The 15,822-nt window shown below is 39.1% G+C and overlaps 1 long non-coding RNA gene across 7 annotated transcripts in view; it reads left to right on the forward strand.

Annotated features, from left to right (window-relative positions):
• The window catches only part of LOC142059656 (uncharacterized), a 67,619-nt gene that overhangs the window by 41,089 nt on the left and 10,708 nt on the right, over window positions 1–15,822 (forward strand). For all 7 annotated transcript variants that reach the window (XR_012661471.1, XR_012661469.1, XR_012661468.1 and 4 more), the window contains 2 exons: window positions 7,700–7,782; window positions 8,512–8,795. This is a non-coding gene — a long non-coding RNA (uncharacterized LOC142059656). The remainder of the gene's footprint in view (window positions 1–7,699; window positions 7,783–8,511; window positions 8,796–15,822) is intronic.

A 15,822-nucleotide genomic window follows, 5' to 3' on the forward strand; every position in this document is an offset into this window, starting at 1 on the left:
TCCAGTGAACAAACAACTGACGGCACCCTTGAGAACTAATGAATTCTCTAGACGGATAAAATGCTGCATTTTTTTTTCTTAATAGTCTAATCATGTACAAATCCACCACTATATATTTCTCGGAGCAGGGAAAAATAACCGAAATTGTACCTCTGTACCTTATTGCAGAGATTTAGTGCTGCGTTGTGAGATTGTGTTCAACAACAGGATTTGAGTTACAAGCTGGAATGCTTTAAAAGTGTGAAAGACGAATTTTGTGTTAGTGGAAGATGCATCAGGATGTTTTATCATTAGCTCGCCTCTGACTCTCATTGGCATATCCATAACTACTTTGACTATATAAGAAAGCCACAGTAAAATTACATGTTTGGCATTGAGATAATCTGATACAAAACAATTGGGAATGTGCTTCGAATATTTCATAGTACGATTGTTTTAATGTTAATAACATTAAACAAATTGTACGATGCCATATCAAGGCAAATTATGACATCTGACATTCTGAGATATTCCAGTTTTCCAAAGCCTTACTTATAGGAGTCGGCAGAAAACTTTTCATAAGTCCTTTCAGGAATGCTTCTTTTGCTTAGAAGAACAGCCATCAAGTTCAGTTTATAGCTTTCATTTATAATTCAAATAGTGGATACAGTTCAAGGGTTTTTCTTGTAGGTTTTCATGTAAAATTTTCAAAGCCAGCTGTCGTTATTAACAGTTTGTTGTTTGTTTTTTTTTAAATTAAACTTTGTGCATAAACCACAAAAGTTGGAGAAGAATAACCTCTAGCGAAACGTAACCAAAAGCGAGATTTTAAACCTGTTACTAAATTGATGATAACTTGTAGGGCTCCAATAAAGTGCAAGAAGTCAGTGAGTTTTCCCTCTTGGTCCAAGGTAGGATCAGCATTCCTGACATATTTCTGATGAACGTTTATTGAATCTAAGTCCTAAATACTGCCACTGGGGTCTCTGCACACTTCAGAGGAGAGGCTGACTCCTCAAATACCTCACTTACCTGCGGTGCAACAAACAGCTGTTATGATTGTCCTAGCAGTGACCTCATCTTCACAAACCTCTTATTAATTCAAAGAGCTGATGTTTCTGAGTTATACAAGATACTCATAAATGTAGGTTGCATTGCAATACTCCAAAATAGAAGCTTCAAAATGTATTTTCTGCCCGTCAGCATTATATACTCGAGTAAAGAAGGAAACCCATGCTGAATGTCTGATTTGACTAGACATAAGTCTGGTGACTTTTGCATCTGAAGGTAGAAAGTCTTTCCATCTTTATTTGTGAACTCTTCCCCAAGGGTAAAGACTATCCCAGCTAAAATGATTAGCTATTTCTGGAATAATAAGTCTGAGAATTCTGTAGCTCATTGGAAAACATTTTGTGAACAGAAAATATTATCTTTATGAAAAAAAAATCACTTCCCTTCCTATCACTTCCTATATGTTTGTTTCACCCCACACCAAACAAAAAAAAAGCAGGAGAGTAGCATTGATAAGTTGCTGTGAAACTTGAAATGAATAACCTAGAGATGGATTAAGACTCCTCATAAAGAGTGCTTCATCTTCTGTACTCTATCTCAAGATGCAGCTGGGAAAGAAATGTTCTCTTTGAAGCCTTTGTGAAAATGGCAGGTTTCAAATAATCTGTAATTACCTAAAATGTCATGATCTAACACATGTGTGTTCTACACTTTTCAAAGCAAAGGGCAGACATCTCCACCCAAGGTTTAGTCAAGAAAGGAATGCTATCTGCAAGATATGCTTTAATTATAGTCCTCTGTTATGAGAAAGTTTTCCATTAGAAGGATTTAATTTCTGATACTTTTAGCAGTATCGTCAGCGTAGAGGACACACTTTTTTTTATAAAAAGGAGTTTATTACCAGCAATGAGTTAGCAAATACAAAGGTTTCTGCCACTGATAACAAAGAAAACTCATCTGATATCACTCATTTGTCTGTAAATACTACAGAATAACGTATTTCTTTACAGACAGCAAAGCACAGCTTAATTTTTACTAGAATAACGGACATTTGCAGTTTGGGGTTTTTTTGCTTTGGTTTTTTTTTGTTTATTTTTGTTTTTTGAAACTCCCCATGTACAAAGACTCTTCTGAACCTGTTACATTAAATACATTAAATTACTATCTCACAGCCTTCATATAGGAACAAATTAAAATAACCATGAATAATGCACCTGATTATTTAAATTAGTAAAGCTTCTAACAGTCACCTACCAAAGTGTGCTAGAAAGGACTAGAAGAAAAAAGGGGGGAGAAAAAATTCTCCAGTAAAGGGGGGATCCAACAGCTTGCACAGATACCTATGAAAATTAAAGTTAAGGCGAACTTGTGGCTCAAGTTCAAATAGGATATAGTTTTGCGTTATTCACCAAATAGTCATTAGTACCACAGTATTTGCATTCATTTTTGCAATCCTGCAAGATTTGCAAAATATATTACTTAAAAATGACTGAAAGGTGATATTTTTCATCTATCTGAAATCCAATAGGAGCTTTTCATATAGCAGAGCGACTAGCATCCATCAGGGCCGTAGGTGCAGAGCTAACTTGGTGGTTATCTAATGAATCATTGCTAATATTTTCTTCAAGGGTTTGGTAGCCTTGGAAAGTTTCATTGCAGAAATTGTTCTTTCTGTGAGATACAGGTAACGAATAATTGTATGTCAGGTTCGTATCTAGCTTGCTCATAATCCATGACTATTTGGACACTGAGGAAGCATACAATTTGTAACAATATATCAGCTCTGTTTCTGCGAACAAGTGTATATTAAGCTCACATTCTGTATTTGCTCAATTTGCTTGGCTTCAGACTGGAGTAGGGAACCTGTTATAAAACACCTGTAATAGCCGTCTGGTAAATAGCATAATTTGTTACATAGCAGATAGAGGGAAAAGGGAGGTTTATGGTGGAGAGCTATATCAATAAGTGCTTTGGTTTCAATCACAAGTGCATTGCTTTTTTTATTTCTTCACATAAGGTGATAATGAAGAATGATGACCTCATGTCTAGACCTAAGCTTTTAACTTTGTTGCAGCTCTGGGGGCTTTAATGTTTTTCAAAAAGCAATCAATCAAGTGCCAAAAACTGTCTGGCTAATTACCTCTGAGACTTTCTAAAACTCTCCTTTCTTTCCTCATAGAAATGTAGTATTTATAAATGGCTTTGCTGAAGCACAAACTAGGTTATGGCCTATTCTCCTCTCCACCTTTCTTTGCTTCTGCTCTATACTTATAGAAGTGCTAATGTTGTGAATCTCAGCATTTGACAGTCTTTCTATCAGAGACTACCATCACTGTTTCCTCCTGAATATTTCTGGAAAAACATATTTATCTCATGATATAAGACTAATAAGAATATCCAAGTTGTGAGTATCTTGGGGGGGAACCTAAGAAAGTGTAACTGATGAACACTGAGTCTCCCAAAGACCTGATGTCACCCAGGATCCAGTGAGATGAATAGCAACAATGATGTGACTCAATCTGAGATTTCTTTGGATTATCTATTAGAAGTCAGAGGTATTTCAAAAAGAACATATAATCAAGGTGGGGGGGAGAAGCTGAAAGGGACCTCTGGAGGTCTCGCAGTTCAACCTGCTCCTTCAAGTAGGGCAAACTTCAGTGGTAGATCAGAGAGCTCAGGGCTTTCTTTGGGCAACCTATTCCAGTGCTCAGTCACTGTCACAGTGAAGGGTTCTCTTCTTTATTTTTTCCTATCTACCTGCTCAATAACTATCTGCGATTGAGGTAGCATGGACTTTCTGTGCAAAGATCTTGGTAAGAGGCCAAATACGAGATGCTGTTTTACATCTTTGTTCTGGTCCGGGTACTTGAATGTATTGTTTTTTTTTTCTAGTACCTTCAAGCACTTTTGCATCCCATAGAAAGGATATTTACAAATGTCTTGACCAAAATGAAAATGCATAATGAAAAAATTAGTTATAAATATATGGCGTTAAGCTTCATTCAGCTCATTTGGGAGCTAGTATCTTTTCTATAAACAACATTACCTTTAGTGGAACAGCTATGTGACAAGCCTCAAATTTCAGTTTTGAGGTGGTGGTCACACTTGCAAAGTCTGACCAGTAGCTCCAGTTATGAGAAACTGTTTCACTAGAAGGGGATCATGGGCCAAGAGAGAGCACTTTTAAAAAGCTTTCATTTCATAGAAAGAGTCTACCAAGGCAGAAACAAAACTAAGATCAAAGTATACAAGATAAGGCTCTGCAGGAAACCCCATCATTCTGTCAGACTAGCTGGACAGCAGGCAAGGAGACGCAAGCATGTGGAACTGAGCTAAGTGTACAAGACAGCATCATATATTAAAGGAGTTGAAGTAGAATTTCTGTATTACTGATAAGAGAAACTCTCTCCAAAATGTAATGAAATCATTCTGGACTCAAAACCCTCACTCAAAAAGCAAAAATGCAGTATATAAGCCAAAAAAAGGCTCCAGTTATTAGAGTTATTGTGAATATTTGTGTCGTGAATGAAGAATGCTTGGAAACTAAGAAAAACAATCCAGTCTCTGAAAGGGAACCATCTAGTGACACAAATACTTCAGAAGGTGCTAAGTGTCTCACTAGATATAAAAATGTGATGGCACTATGTGTGTCACGAGTAGAAGATGCAGCAGGTAGAAGGAAAGACAATGTGCCAAACAGAAAGCTGACTGCGACTGACTTGCTCGAGGCCTCCCGAACTGCAGTCGTCTCCATCAGAATTAATTTTTTTCTGTTCCATACTTAGAAAGAAACTGTGTATGTGGAACAAATAGATAGTCACATAATATCAGAGAGTAATGGCGTATATTCATCTTAACCCACTAATATAACCACCCTCTATAGCCACATAACAAAAGCATGGGTAAGGCAATGAACATGTAAACATTTATAACATGCATATAGAAAGTCTTTATATAAATCATTAATGTGATACAAGGTAAAAGACAGTCTCCATAGGAGATTGTGTGACATCTGAGAACATAAAGAATTTCTGGTTGCTCCATGACAAAACCCAGTATTCCAAACCTGTTGGTAGTTTAATTCTCTTCTAACAGAAAAATATTTTGAAATGTCAGGATATTTTAAAGAACTGCTCTAGGAAGCAACACCTAAATTTTTATACAGAGCTAAGCTGTTTCTTCCTGTTTGAGTTTTAAATATTCATCTGTTTGTCAAACTACTGGGCTGCACAACAGCATCTACTTTTTTTTTTTAACCATAAGGATATTTACGGCACTAGGCTCTTAGAGCTGAATTTTTGTGTAATCCTGCAAAGACTGAACATTAAAGAGGTCATAAGATAATTTAGATTGGAAGGGACCCGAGGAGTTAGTCCAAACTCTTAGAATAATTAGTGTACACATTTTCTTCTCAGTCTAAATATTAGTGGGAAAATTCAGATAGTTCTGCTTTATCTTCTTTCCAAACTCAACATTGTACTACACGAACAGCTCTGAAATAACAACAGTGAGCAGTGAAAAAACCCTGAGCTTTCCTTTGTGTTAATACATTTAATATCCGCAATACTTTTTGTGACAGTGAAACTTAAAATGATAAAAAGTTTGAAGTTTAACATTAATTTAAATACAATGAAGTAAATGCACAGTATGTAATCATATGAGCTAGTTTTTTCCAGGTAAACTGAAGTGTAACTCCAATGTTCTTAGAACATCAACAAAATCAGGAAATGATTGCAACTGGCATTTATAATAAGCACTAGTTATGGTTGATGTATGAGATAATTATAATCCTTTGCAGGAAAATCTAATAAATCCCAGAACAGTTACTCTGTAAAATCTATTTTTATGGAAATTAGGGTATGAATATTGCATCTATTATAGCAAGTGGGTTATACAGGCAATTCTGACAGCCTCAATCAAAAGCAGTGTCCACTCCTGAAAGGTAATTGTTTCTGAAGTTTTGCACACACAAAATAACAGGTGTTCCATTTTCTGAAATTATCTAATATTAAAATATGAAAATCTTCATAATTTGCACAGCTTGATGAACTTCTGCAAGAGACATGCACCTCTTTTGACACAGAGGTTAAGACACTGAATAAATTGAGGTGGATGTGGTTTAGTATTTTGGTAATCTATAATGTACCAAGAGTTCTAGTTTGGGTTAAACTTCTGATACATGTAGCATCCCAAGACTAACCAAGGCTTTGGATGGATAAGGTTGTATTGGATATGGGTTATAATGAGCAACGCCCTAATTTTAGTTCTACAGTTAAATTGAAAAATCCCAGTTCTTGTTTTTATGAGAGGCTAGTACACTGGAGTTACTTCTGCTTTACACAGCCCAAGGATGGAAAGCTCCTTCTCAATCTTAAATTACAATTCTTTAACTTTTATGAATATGAAACGCAAAAGAAAGAATATCCCCTAGAGAGCTGACAGATGATTGTGAGAATAACCTGTCATACCTAATCTTGGTTTTAAAGTGTTTCTTGAATGCTTCAGGTCCTTTTTGCCTGGGAATGCTTTTCAAGTTTTCACCTCCAAAAGATGATAGAAAGCTATTAATATGACCCTATGCTTGTCTGAGTTCCCCAAGGACAAGCCTTCAGTATTGGATATCTAAGATAGGCATCTATAATCTATTTTGCATCAACTAGGGCTGCATTTGCACACTTGCAAGAGTTACAGCCAGTAGGTAACTTGATGCAGATGCCTAATTTTAAGTACTGTAGCAAACAGTTCTGGAAAACATCAGCATTCTCAAAAAGCCACATGGACATGTGCTTAACCTTGGACATAAGCTTCCTCTGAAAGCCATACAACTAGTGAGTTGCTCACACACATCATCAGTTAAAGCTGATTTAGAAACTTCTAAGGTCATGTGAATTAGATAAATCTCAGTCTTGAGAACTGTCAACAATCTGCCATTTTATCTACTAGTACGTCAGTCATAATTTCTATCACCAATATGTCACAACTTCTTAAAGTAAAGATGAGTAGAAAATACCCTGCAAGAAAGAATACTGGTGGACAGAACAAATTCTTTGTCAATCTGCTTGCTATTGTATTAGTATATATGCCACGAAAAACAAGCTTTGCCTACGCTTTCAGCTAATATTTCTGGTTGATCCCAGCCACAGTTTAAGCTCAGCTTCCAACATGTTTTCTTCCTTTTTAAAAATTTTTCAATTCAGCTATCTCACCCAAAAAGTTTTATTCACACAGTTGACTCGGGTGTCCTAGTCTCCCTAACGTGGTAGCAACATATTTGTCCTATCCAATAAAGAAGCAGAATCGTAAAACATAATGTGAAAGTTTATTAAATCTTTTCATAAGATCCCCAGGTTTTGAGTCAGAGAAGCTGACATGCTCTCTTCACGCAAGTCTTGAAGGTATTAATTCCCTTTGAGTCAATTCTCTAAGCCTTTTGTTAGAGTTCCTCTTTGGTACCTGCTTCTTTGAGGAAAGCCATTTCCCTACAGAATAAGAAATTTCCAAATGATAAGGGATATGATTCTTTGAGGAGCCAAGTGACTACCACATAAAAAGAAGATAATGGGATATATTTTATCTGGATTGAGATGTATCTGCCAAGCACATCTCAGAGGACTTGTCTGTTAAGAATAGTTTAGAATAGATTGTTTACACTATTAAATATCAGCAGAAACTCTACTTTTGCATTGATTTCCTCCGTCTGTATTCTCAGCTGGGAAAGTACAAAAAGATTTTAGAAAAAAGAAAATATTATGGAGTGCTGTAGCAACTGGAGGAAAAATCAAGCTTGGATTGGTAAGAGTATTGAATTCTTTGCTGTTCTATTTCTATACTCTCCTGGTCTTTTTCCTACCCAGTGTTATAATTATAGGGAAGGATTAGGATTTAGATACAAAGCCTGTTGCTGCTACTGGGAATTCTTTTCTCAACAAGGTTGAAACCCAGCCCATGAACACAGCTTTATTCAAGAAGGGAAGTAAAAACCCAGACTGTGTTTGGGTTTGGGGTGGGGCTTTTTATTTCTTTGTTTTGGATTTGTTTGTGGCATTGTTTATTTTGGATAATAGCATAGATTCTCAATTCCTCAAAAATTTGAGCATCTATTAAGTTGACAGATCAATCAAATTAGGCACATGCTTAACCTCTTAGTAAACTGATGCCTTAGTTGATAGTAGGAATTCCTAAGGGCCTGTGAGAAGAAATTAAAGGTGGAGCATTCCAAAGAGTAATATCCTGGTATTATCGTAATGTCTACATAGAAAATATTGATGAGAACCTGGTAAAAAAACCTGGGTTTCTTACATTTTAATTTCTTCATTAGATTTTTAATTTATTCCAATTCAAAGGGTTTAACTCTTTGTTTCTTCAAGAATGTTTTGAAAAGTTCATAGAACCACTACAGGATTAAAACAGTTTGGTGGGTGCTATAGCATACATTCTCTCAAAGACATTTTTTTAGCATGAATAACTTTTAAAACTTAATCACCTAGCCAGCACACATTCCTAATTGATCTCTCCCTCTAGGACTGCTATGTTTTCTTGACCTTTTAATAACGGATAGTTTTAGAGAAAAGATTGTTCAGAGAGCTTCTTAAAAGTCAAAAGAAGATCTGAGGTATGTTTGCAAGAGCTGAAGAAGACATACCTAAAGCAAGTTGTAGCTTCGTGAAGTTTGGATTTCCTTGTTCTTCCCACACGTTGCCGGAACTCCTCCAAGGACAGAAGCTGGTGATTAGAAGGGGCTGAATTGTTGTGCGTATGAGGAAGCTCATCTGGGAGACATCGGTCACCTGCTGCTCCCTCTATATGTGAGTGTGGTTATTTAGTTTAAATACTTCTAAAGAGGAAATAAAGTCTGTGCCTATTTCAAGTTCACCTATCTATGGCTGCTAAAGATACTTGCCGGAACAAGTAGACGGCAAAGTCTTTTGCCTGCCCTGTCCCTTGTACTAAACCCTTTCACACTTTTAAGTTTCAGATCTTTTCTTCGTGAGTTTGTAAATTAAGGTTGTTTTTTCTTCAACTACTTATTTTAGTTTTCTTTAATTAGCTTTATTCTCACACTCTGCATGTGTATTCTATACACATAGTGTATAGAATTCTATAGAATTCATATATATTCGTATAGAATTCATGTGTATTCTATACACATAGATAGTACCTAGGTTTAACTCTAAATTTACACTGTGCTGGTAATGATTTTTTAATATAAATTATTTAAGTCTTAGAAATGACTTGAGCAAAGTTGCTGTTGCTTCTGCCAGCAGTGACGTGACCCCACGAGTGGATAACATCTGTACTGCTTTCTTTATTCTTGCTTAAGTACCCAAGGACAGCTGTCTCTTCTAGCAGCCAGTCATGCATGTAATTGTAGTTCCAACCGGTTGAAGCCTCTCATTTAAGGGTTTGTAGTATTGACAAGTTTGTGTCCTGCTGTGTCGCAGGCAGAGGTTGTCCAGCTTTCTGAGAAACACGAAATCCCATATTATTATTTGAGCTTTATACTGATATGACACTACCATCTTCAGTAGCGTTATCTTAATGTGAAAGTGGACTGATATGATGAAAATCTAGGCTGTTTTCAACTAGGAAAAGGTTTTCTGATGAGCTCAGCGATAACTATGCTGCTTCACTTTGGAAAGTTTGATTCATCCCTTCTATATGTTACATCTGCTTTCTATGTTGCAGAAAGAGCAATTTGTTAATAATTGCACTTGTTTTTTCCTGGCGTACGTTTGGGTAAGTTCACGTGCCAGAAAAACTGAATGAAATCTTTGTAACAAATGTAAAAAACTTTCCAAGGTGCGTATTCTCTATGATAGCAAATACCATTTTTTATAGTTCAAGGCTGTGCATGTGTTGTAGAAGCCCAGTACTTTTGAAGTGAAGGCCTGCTTACCAGACCTTCCTCAGGTCTCTGTTGTCCCAGACCTACCACTCCTGACTGAACTCTGACAACTGATAAAAGCTGAGGGAACAAGCCTATGCTATCAACTCAGTAAGCGACACTTTGTACTATGCCAAAGATAATATTCTGAAGTCTGGTGAGAAGTTGTACGAATGAAGCAGTGAAGTGTCCCCAAAGCAATTTATTGATTTGTCTCCTACTGAAATACACTACAAACCCCAAAAGATGTTATGAGTAGTTTTAGCCAGTGATTATAATAGAAAGGTGTTCCTTGGTTTCAGATGGTTTTGATCACGCAGAGGAAGGATTGCATTAAAATATAGAGAATATTTAAAAAGAAGCCTGAAGAGAACAGTAAAGATCAGTCAGTTCCTATGGCAAAACTATTCCTTGAACTGTATAAGCATCCTGAAGATGCTGAATAATAGAAAATGTTAGCTGGTATAATAAAAATAAGGATTTTCTGGAGAGGCACAGTATATCATTTTGCAGACTGTTTTTTTTTTAATTTCTTTTTTTATGTTATAAACTAAAATTAGTTTTACCTGTAGCATAGAATAAAATGTGCAAGGACGGAGAGAGGTCCATTCTACCTTGTTTGACAGTAGTTCTTACTGCACAGCTTCCTGTTGTAATCTTCAGTCTTAACTCCTTAAGCTTCCTATGACCAGTGTCAGTGCATCCACTCTGAACAGTCAACTTGAAGAAATCCTATTTTCATAATGCTTATATTCAATCTTGAAAATGTATCCTGGAGAGTGAATGGAGAAACTATAGTCCAGAAAAGGTGATAAATCTAAAACAATATTGTAAGTATTTGATGACCTCAGGAAGTCATTGCTTAAAGGACTATGTTGGTCAAGAGAAAAACTGATGAGTGTAACGTTCTAGAGAAACTGAAATGGAAGAGGGAGGTTCACAGTATGTGGAAAAAGGGACTGGCCATTTGGGAGGAATATGTGAATGCTGTCAGGGTACGCAGAGATGCAACGAGGAAGGCCAAGGCCTGCTTGGAATTAAATCTGGCAATGCATGTCAAAGATAACAAGAAGGGCTTCTTTAAATACATCAGCAGTAAAAGGAAGACTGGCGATACAGTGGGCCCACTGCTGAACAAGGAAGGGGCCCTGGCGATGCAGGATGCAGAGAAGGCGGAGTTAATGAATGCCTTCTTTGCTTCAGTCTTTACTGCTAAGGCTGGCCCTCAGGCATCTCAGCCCCGAGAGAAGAGAGGACAAATCTGGAGAAAGGAAGAGTTTCCATCAGTTGAGGAGGATTGGGTCAGAGATCACCTATGCAAACTGGATCCTCGCAAATGCATGGGCCCCTATGGGATGCACCCGTGAGTGCTGAGGGAGCTGGAGGATGTTCTTGCTGAGCCACTCTCCATCATCTTTGAAAGGTTGTGGAGGACAGGAGAGGTGCCCGAGGACTGCAGGACAGAAAATGTCACTCCAATCTTCAAAAAGGGCAAGAAGGAGGGCTTGGGGAACTATAGGCCAGATGACCTCACCGCCGTCCCTGGAAAGGTGATGGAGCAGGTCATCCTGGAGGTCATCTCCAGGCATGTAGAGGACAAGAAGGTTATCAGAAACAGTCAACATGGATTCAGCAAGGGAAGATCATGCCTGACCAACCTGCCAGCCTTCTATGATGGCATGACTGGCTGGGTCAATGAAGGGAGAGCAGTGGATGTTGTCTATCTTGACTTCAGTAAGGCATTTGACACTGTCTCCCATAGTATCCTCACAGGCAAGCTAAGGAAGTGTGGGTTGGATGAGTGGACAGTGAGGTGGACAGAGAACTGGCTCAACAGCAGAGCTCAGAGGGTCGTGATCAATGGGGCAGAGTCTGTTAATTATGTGGTTACTCTTGGAAGACTGTGGTTTTGTTTGTTTAACTGTGATATTAGTACAATTTTGCGCAAGCTGGAGGTCAACTGTTATTCAGTTTGAACTAGAAGACAGGATATTAGAGTAAATTAACTGAAAGAAACTAAAGATATGAGAAGTCTTTCAAGAGGATGAAAAAGGAAACCAAAATAAATTTTGCAAGTCTAGAGATAATGGTAAATTGTTAATAATGAGCAGGGCCAATTTATTTCAACAACAACTAATGTGGGGTGGGAAAGAGGTTCAAAACCTTCCATATCCACTGCCGAACTGGAAGGAATAACAATTACATTATTTGTTTCGGTTGGCTTGCCTGACAACTCAGTCACCATCTTGGGATTGAAATCCATTCGTTTGACTAGTCTGAGCCAGAAGCAGCATTCAGAAGTTCACAGTAACAACAAGCCCCAGTTTTACAATCAAGAAAATCTAAGTATCATGGGAGAAAGGCAAAAGTTACCCATGGCGGTATAGAAAGGATGACTGAAGCCATTCTGAACTGTCAAACAGGCAAGCAAAAAGACACTTAAGAGACAGTAAATTCAGCTGCTTTGAAAATCACCACAAAGTCAAGGGAAATCTAAATGAAAGTGAAAGCTCAATAAGTAAGCATATAGCTACTGTTAGAAATGATTTGTGGGTAACACTGAATACAGAAACATAGGCTTACATTTCTAGCAAAGGGATACATTGTCTTTATGGCTTGTAGAAATGCAGCAGTTAGTATGCTTAGCTACTAGAGAAGATGTTATTTATCTACAGTTTTACTTAATTCTGAAAATTTATTGAAAATGCTAACAAACACTTGACTGTAGGTTTTTTCCATTGTTTTCCTGACTGTGCAAACACTGGACTTGTGCATTGAGCAAGCTTCCACTGCTGTGTGGCAACTCGGTGCCGTCCAGCGAACACATTCTGAATACATCTGCTGAGCCATAAGCAGAACATACAAGGTATGTTACATTATTCTTCTCTTGGCTTTACACATACTAAACACAAAACCACATTTAACTGCACTTTAAAGAAATGGTACTGCAATGAAATTTAATTGACGTCTTAAAATTACATTCTGCCAAACCAGGAAACAGCTGCATGTGCACTTGCACTTCTTCCATGTATTTCCTATGAAGATTTCATGTTGCTGTGCCACTAGCTATACACAATGAATTTATTCTGTGTTTGAAATACATTCACAATGCTGTAGTCATTTATTTTGACAACATGGTCATCACAAAGCAACAGGGCGTGTAAATTCTTTTCTACAAGGGCATTTGGGATTGAATGTTTGACTTCTCCTCTGAAAATGAAACTGAATAAAACACCCAAAAGGTGACAGTTTTATCGGCTTATGTGGAGAAGGAGTTCTTGGAGTGCTGAGAACTTCATAAGAACTTTTAATATTCTTGCTTTGATGTCACCAAAAGTATGAGCCCTTTGGAAACTGATGAATACATTAAGTCAATAAACATACTTCATTATTAAACTGATATACCCTTGCTCAAATGCATTAAATATGCAGATCTTTTCATGTCTGAAAGCCAACAGGAAATACTATTCCATTTTTGTATCTCCACAAGTCATTCTCACTGAATTGCAGAACACTTCAAAATGATTTAGAGAAAACAGTAATCTACTAGCTACTGAAAAGTTAGTTGTCTAACTATCCAAAAGCTTTTCAGGTTCCTGGAGGAGTTTAATAACTGCAAACTATCCTGACAATGCCAAAAATAAGGGAAAGTAGGGATAACATTAGCCCTAGTCTGGCCCACTATTTGGCTCATCAGGCCATTAAACTGGAGCACAACACTTCTGTCTCCAGAATGCAGTTCATTGGTGTACGTAATCACCTGCGATGGGGCTGTGTTGAGGTGTGATTCAAATTCAGACCCATGGCGCAGAGTAATATTCTAGTCTCTTAGGGATATACATTGTCTTTGGGGGATTTGTGCTACTGAGGAAAGAATGGGAGACCCCCATCCAAAAACCTGACTGCTCAGGTCCCAGGTGGTATGTAGTTTGTCCATTAAATTCCCACAGAAATTCTTCTATTCTTGCATGACTGCTTTCAGCCCCATTCAGTCTGCAAAGTTTCTGATAGTTCATATCTTAAAGAGGTAGATTCATCAATTATTTTGCTTGAAAAAACCCTGTTAACTTGAGGGGGGCCCTTCAAAAATGAAGTTTAACAACTTCACAAGCTTTAAAAGCCAATTTTTTCCAAACCCATGTGTATAAAAGGCCTTAGGCATTAAAGAAATGGCAGTGGTTACACCAAAGCAGGTTTGTGTTTTCTTGTACATCAAATAACATAGCTAATTATTTAATTTTAAAAGTACTTTCTTTTGATGATATTTTTTCAGAACAAAAGCTTTCTTAAGTATAATAATTTGTATACATAATACATCTTATGAGGAATGGCAGATCACAAAGTGAGGGAGGCAACTTAAGATTCATCAACTCATCATGCAGGAACAGAGAGTGGGAGATGCTGAGATATGAAACAGAATGGGAAATTATGCCAGAAGAACAGTGGCCTATATTTTGCTCTTTACAACACATAATTACTTTGTAGTACATCTGTATATTGTGTGGTGTCCATTTTGATAGTCTTCCCTCTTTAAAGGCATGAAATTTCATCTTCCTTCCATTGAAGTCTAGGGCAAAACTCCTGCTAGTTCAGTGGGGGCAGAACAGAGCCCATGCTTCCTTCTTCCCAGTGGAAAACACACTGGGATTATTTGACATATCTGCAGTTCAAAGGCATTGTTCAGAAGGTAGACTATTCACATTTTGTCAAGTGAAAAGTTTTTGAGATAGTTCAGTTATGAATTATATAACTGAGGAAACTGTCTATGTGTATTGGGTTTGCATGGCAAGGTTTTCTAGTGGGTGGGGACTACAGGGGTGGCTTCCACGAGAAGCTGCCAGAAGCTTCCCCTATGTCTGACTGAGCCAATGCCAGCCAGCTCCAAGATGGACCTGCTGCTGGCCAAGGATGAGCCCAGCAGCGATGGCGGTAGCACCTCTGGGGTAACATAAGAAGGGGGGAAAAACGTGCAACTGCAGCCAGGGAAGAGAGGATTGAGAAGATGCAAGAGGAACAACCCTGAAGACATCAAGGCCAGTGAAGAAGGAGGGGAGGAGGTGCTCCAGGTGCTGGAGCAGAGATTCCCCTGCAGCCCCTGGGGAAGACCATGGTGAGGCAGGCTGTGCCCCTGCAGCCCGTGGAGGTTAACAGGGGAGCAGATACCCACCTGCAGCCCCTGGAGGTTAGTGGTGGAGCAGATACCCACCTGCAGCCCCTGGAGGTTAGTGGTGGAGCAGATACCCACCTGCAGCCCCTGGAGGTTAGTGGCGGAGCAGATACCCACCTCCAGCCCGTGGAGGTTAGTGGCGGAGCAGATACCCACCTGCAGCCCGTGGAGGTTAGTGGTGGAGCAGATACCCACCTGCAGCCCCTGGAGGTTAGTGGCGGAGCAGATACCCACCTGCAGCCTGTGGAGGACTCCACACCAGAGCAGGTGGGTGCCCGAAGGAGGCTGTGACCCTGTGGGAAGCCCATACTGGAGCAGGCTCCTGGCAGGACCTGTGACCCTGTGGAGAGAGGAGCCCACGCTGGAGCAGGTTTGCTGGCAGGACCTGTGGCCCTGTGGGGGACCCGCGCTGGAGCAGCCTGTTCCTGGCGGGCCGCACCCCGGGGAAGGGACCCACGCTGGGGCAGTTTGTGAAGAACTGCAGCCCATGCAAAGGGCCCACGTTGGAGCAGCTCATGGAGGCCTGTCTCCTGTGGGAGGGACCCCACGCTGGAGCAGGGGAAGAGTGTGAGGAGTCCTTCTCCTGAGAAGGACGGAGTAGCAGAGACAAGGTGTGATGAACTGACCCCAGCCCCCATTCCCCATCCCCCTGTGCTGCTGGAGGGGAGAGGGTGGAGAAAATCAGGAGTGAAGTTGAGCCTGAGGGGAAGGGAGGGGTGTGGGGAAGGGGTTTTAAGATAGGTTTTAATACTCATTACCAGTTGCATCAGAGTAGGGTAAT

This window comes from Phalacrocorax aristotelis, chromosome 7 (assembly GCF_949628215.1).
Source record: "Phalacrocorax aristotelis chromosome 7, bGulAri2.1, whole genome shotgun sequence".
NCBI lineage: Eukaryota > Metazoa > Chordata > Aves > Suliformes > Phalacrocoracidae > Phalacrocorax > Phalacrocorax aristotelis.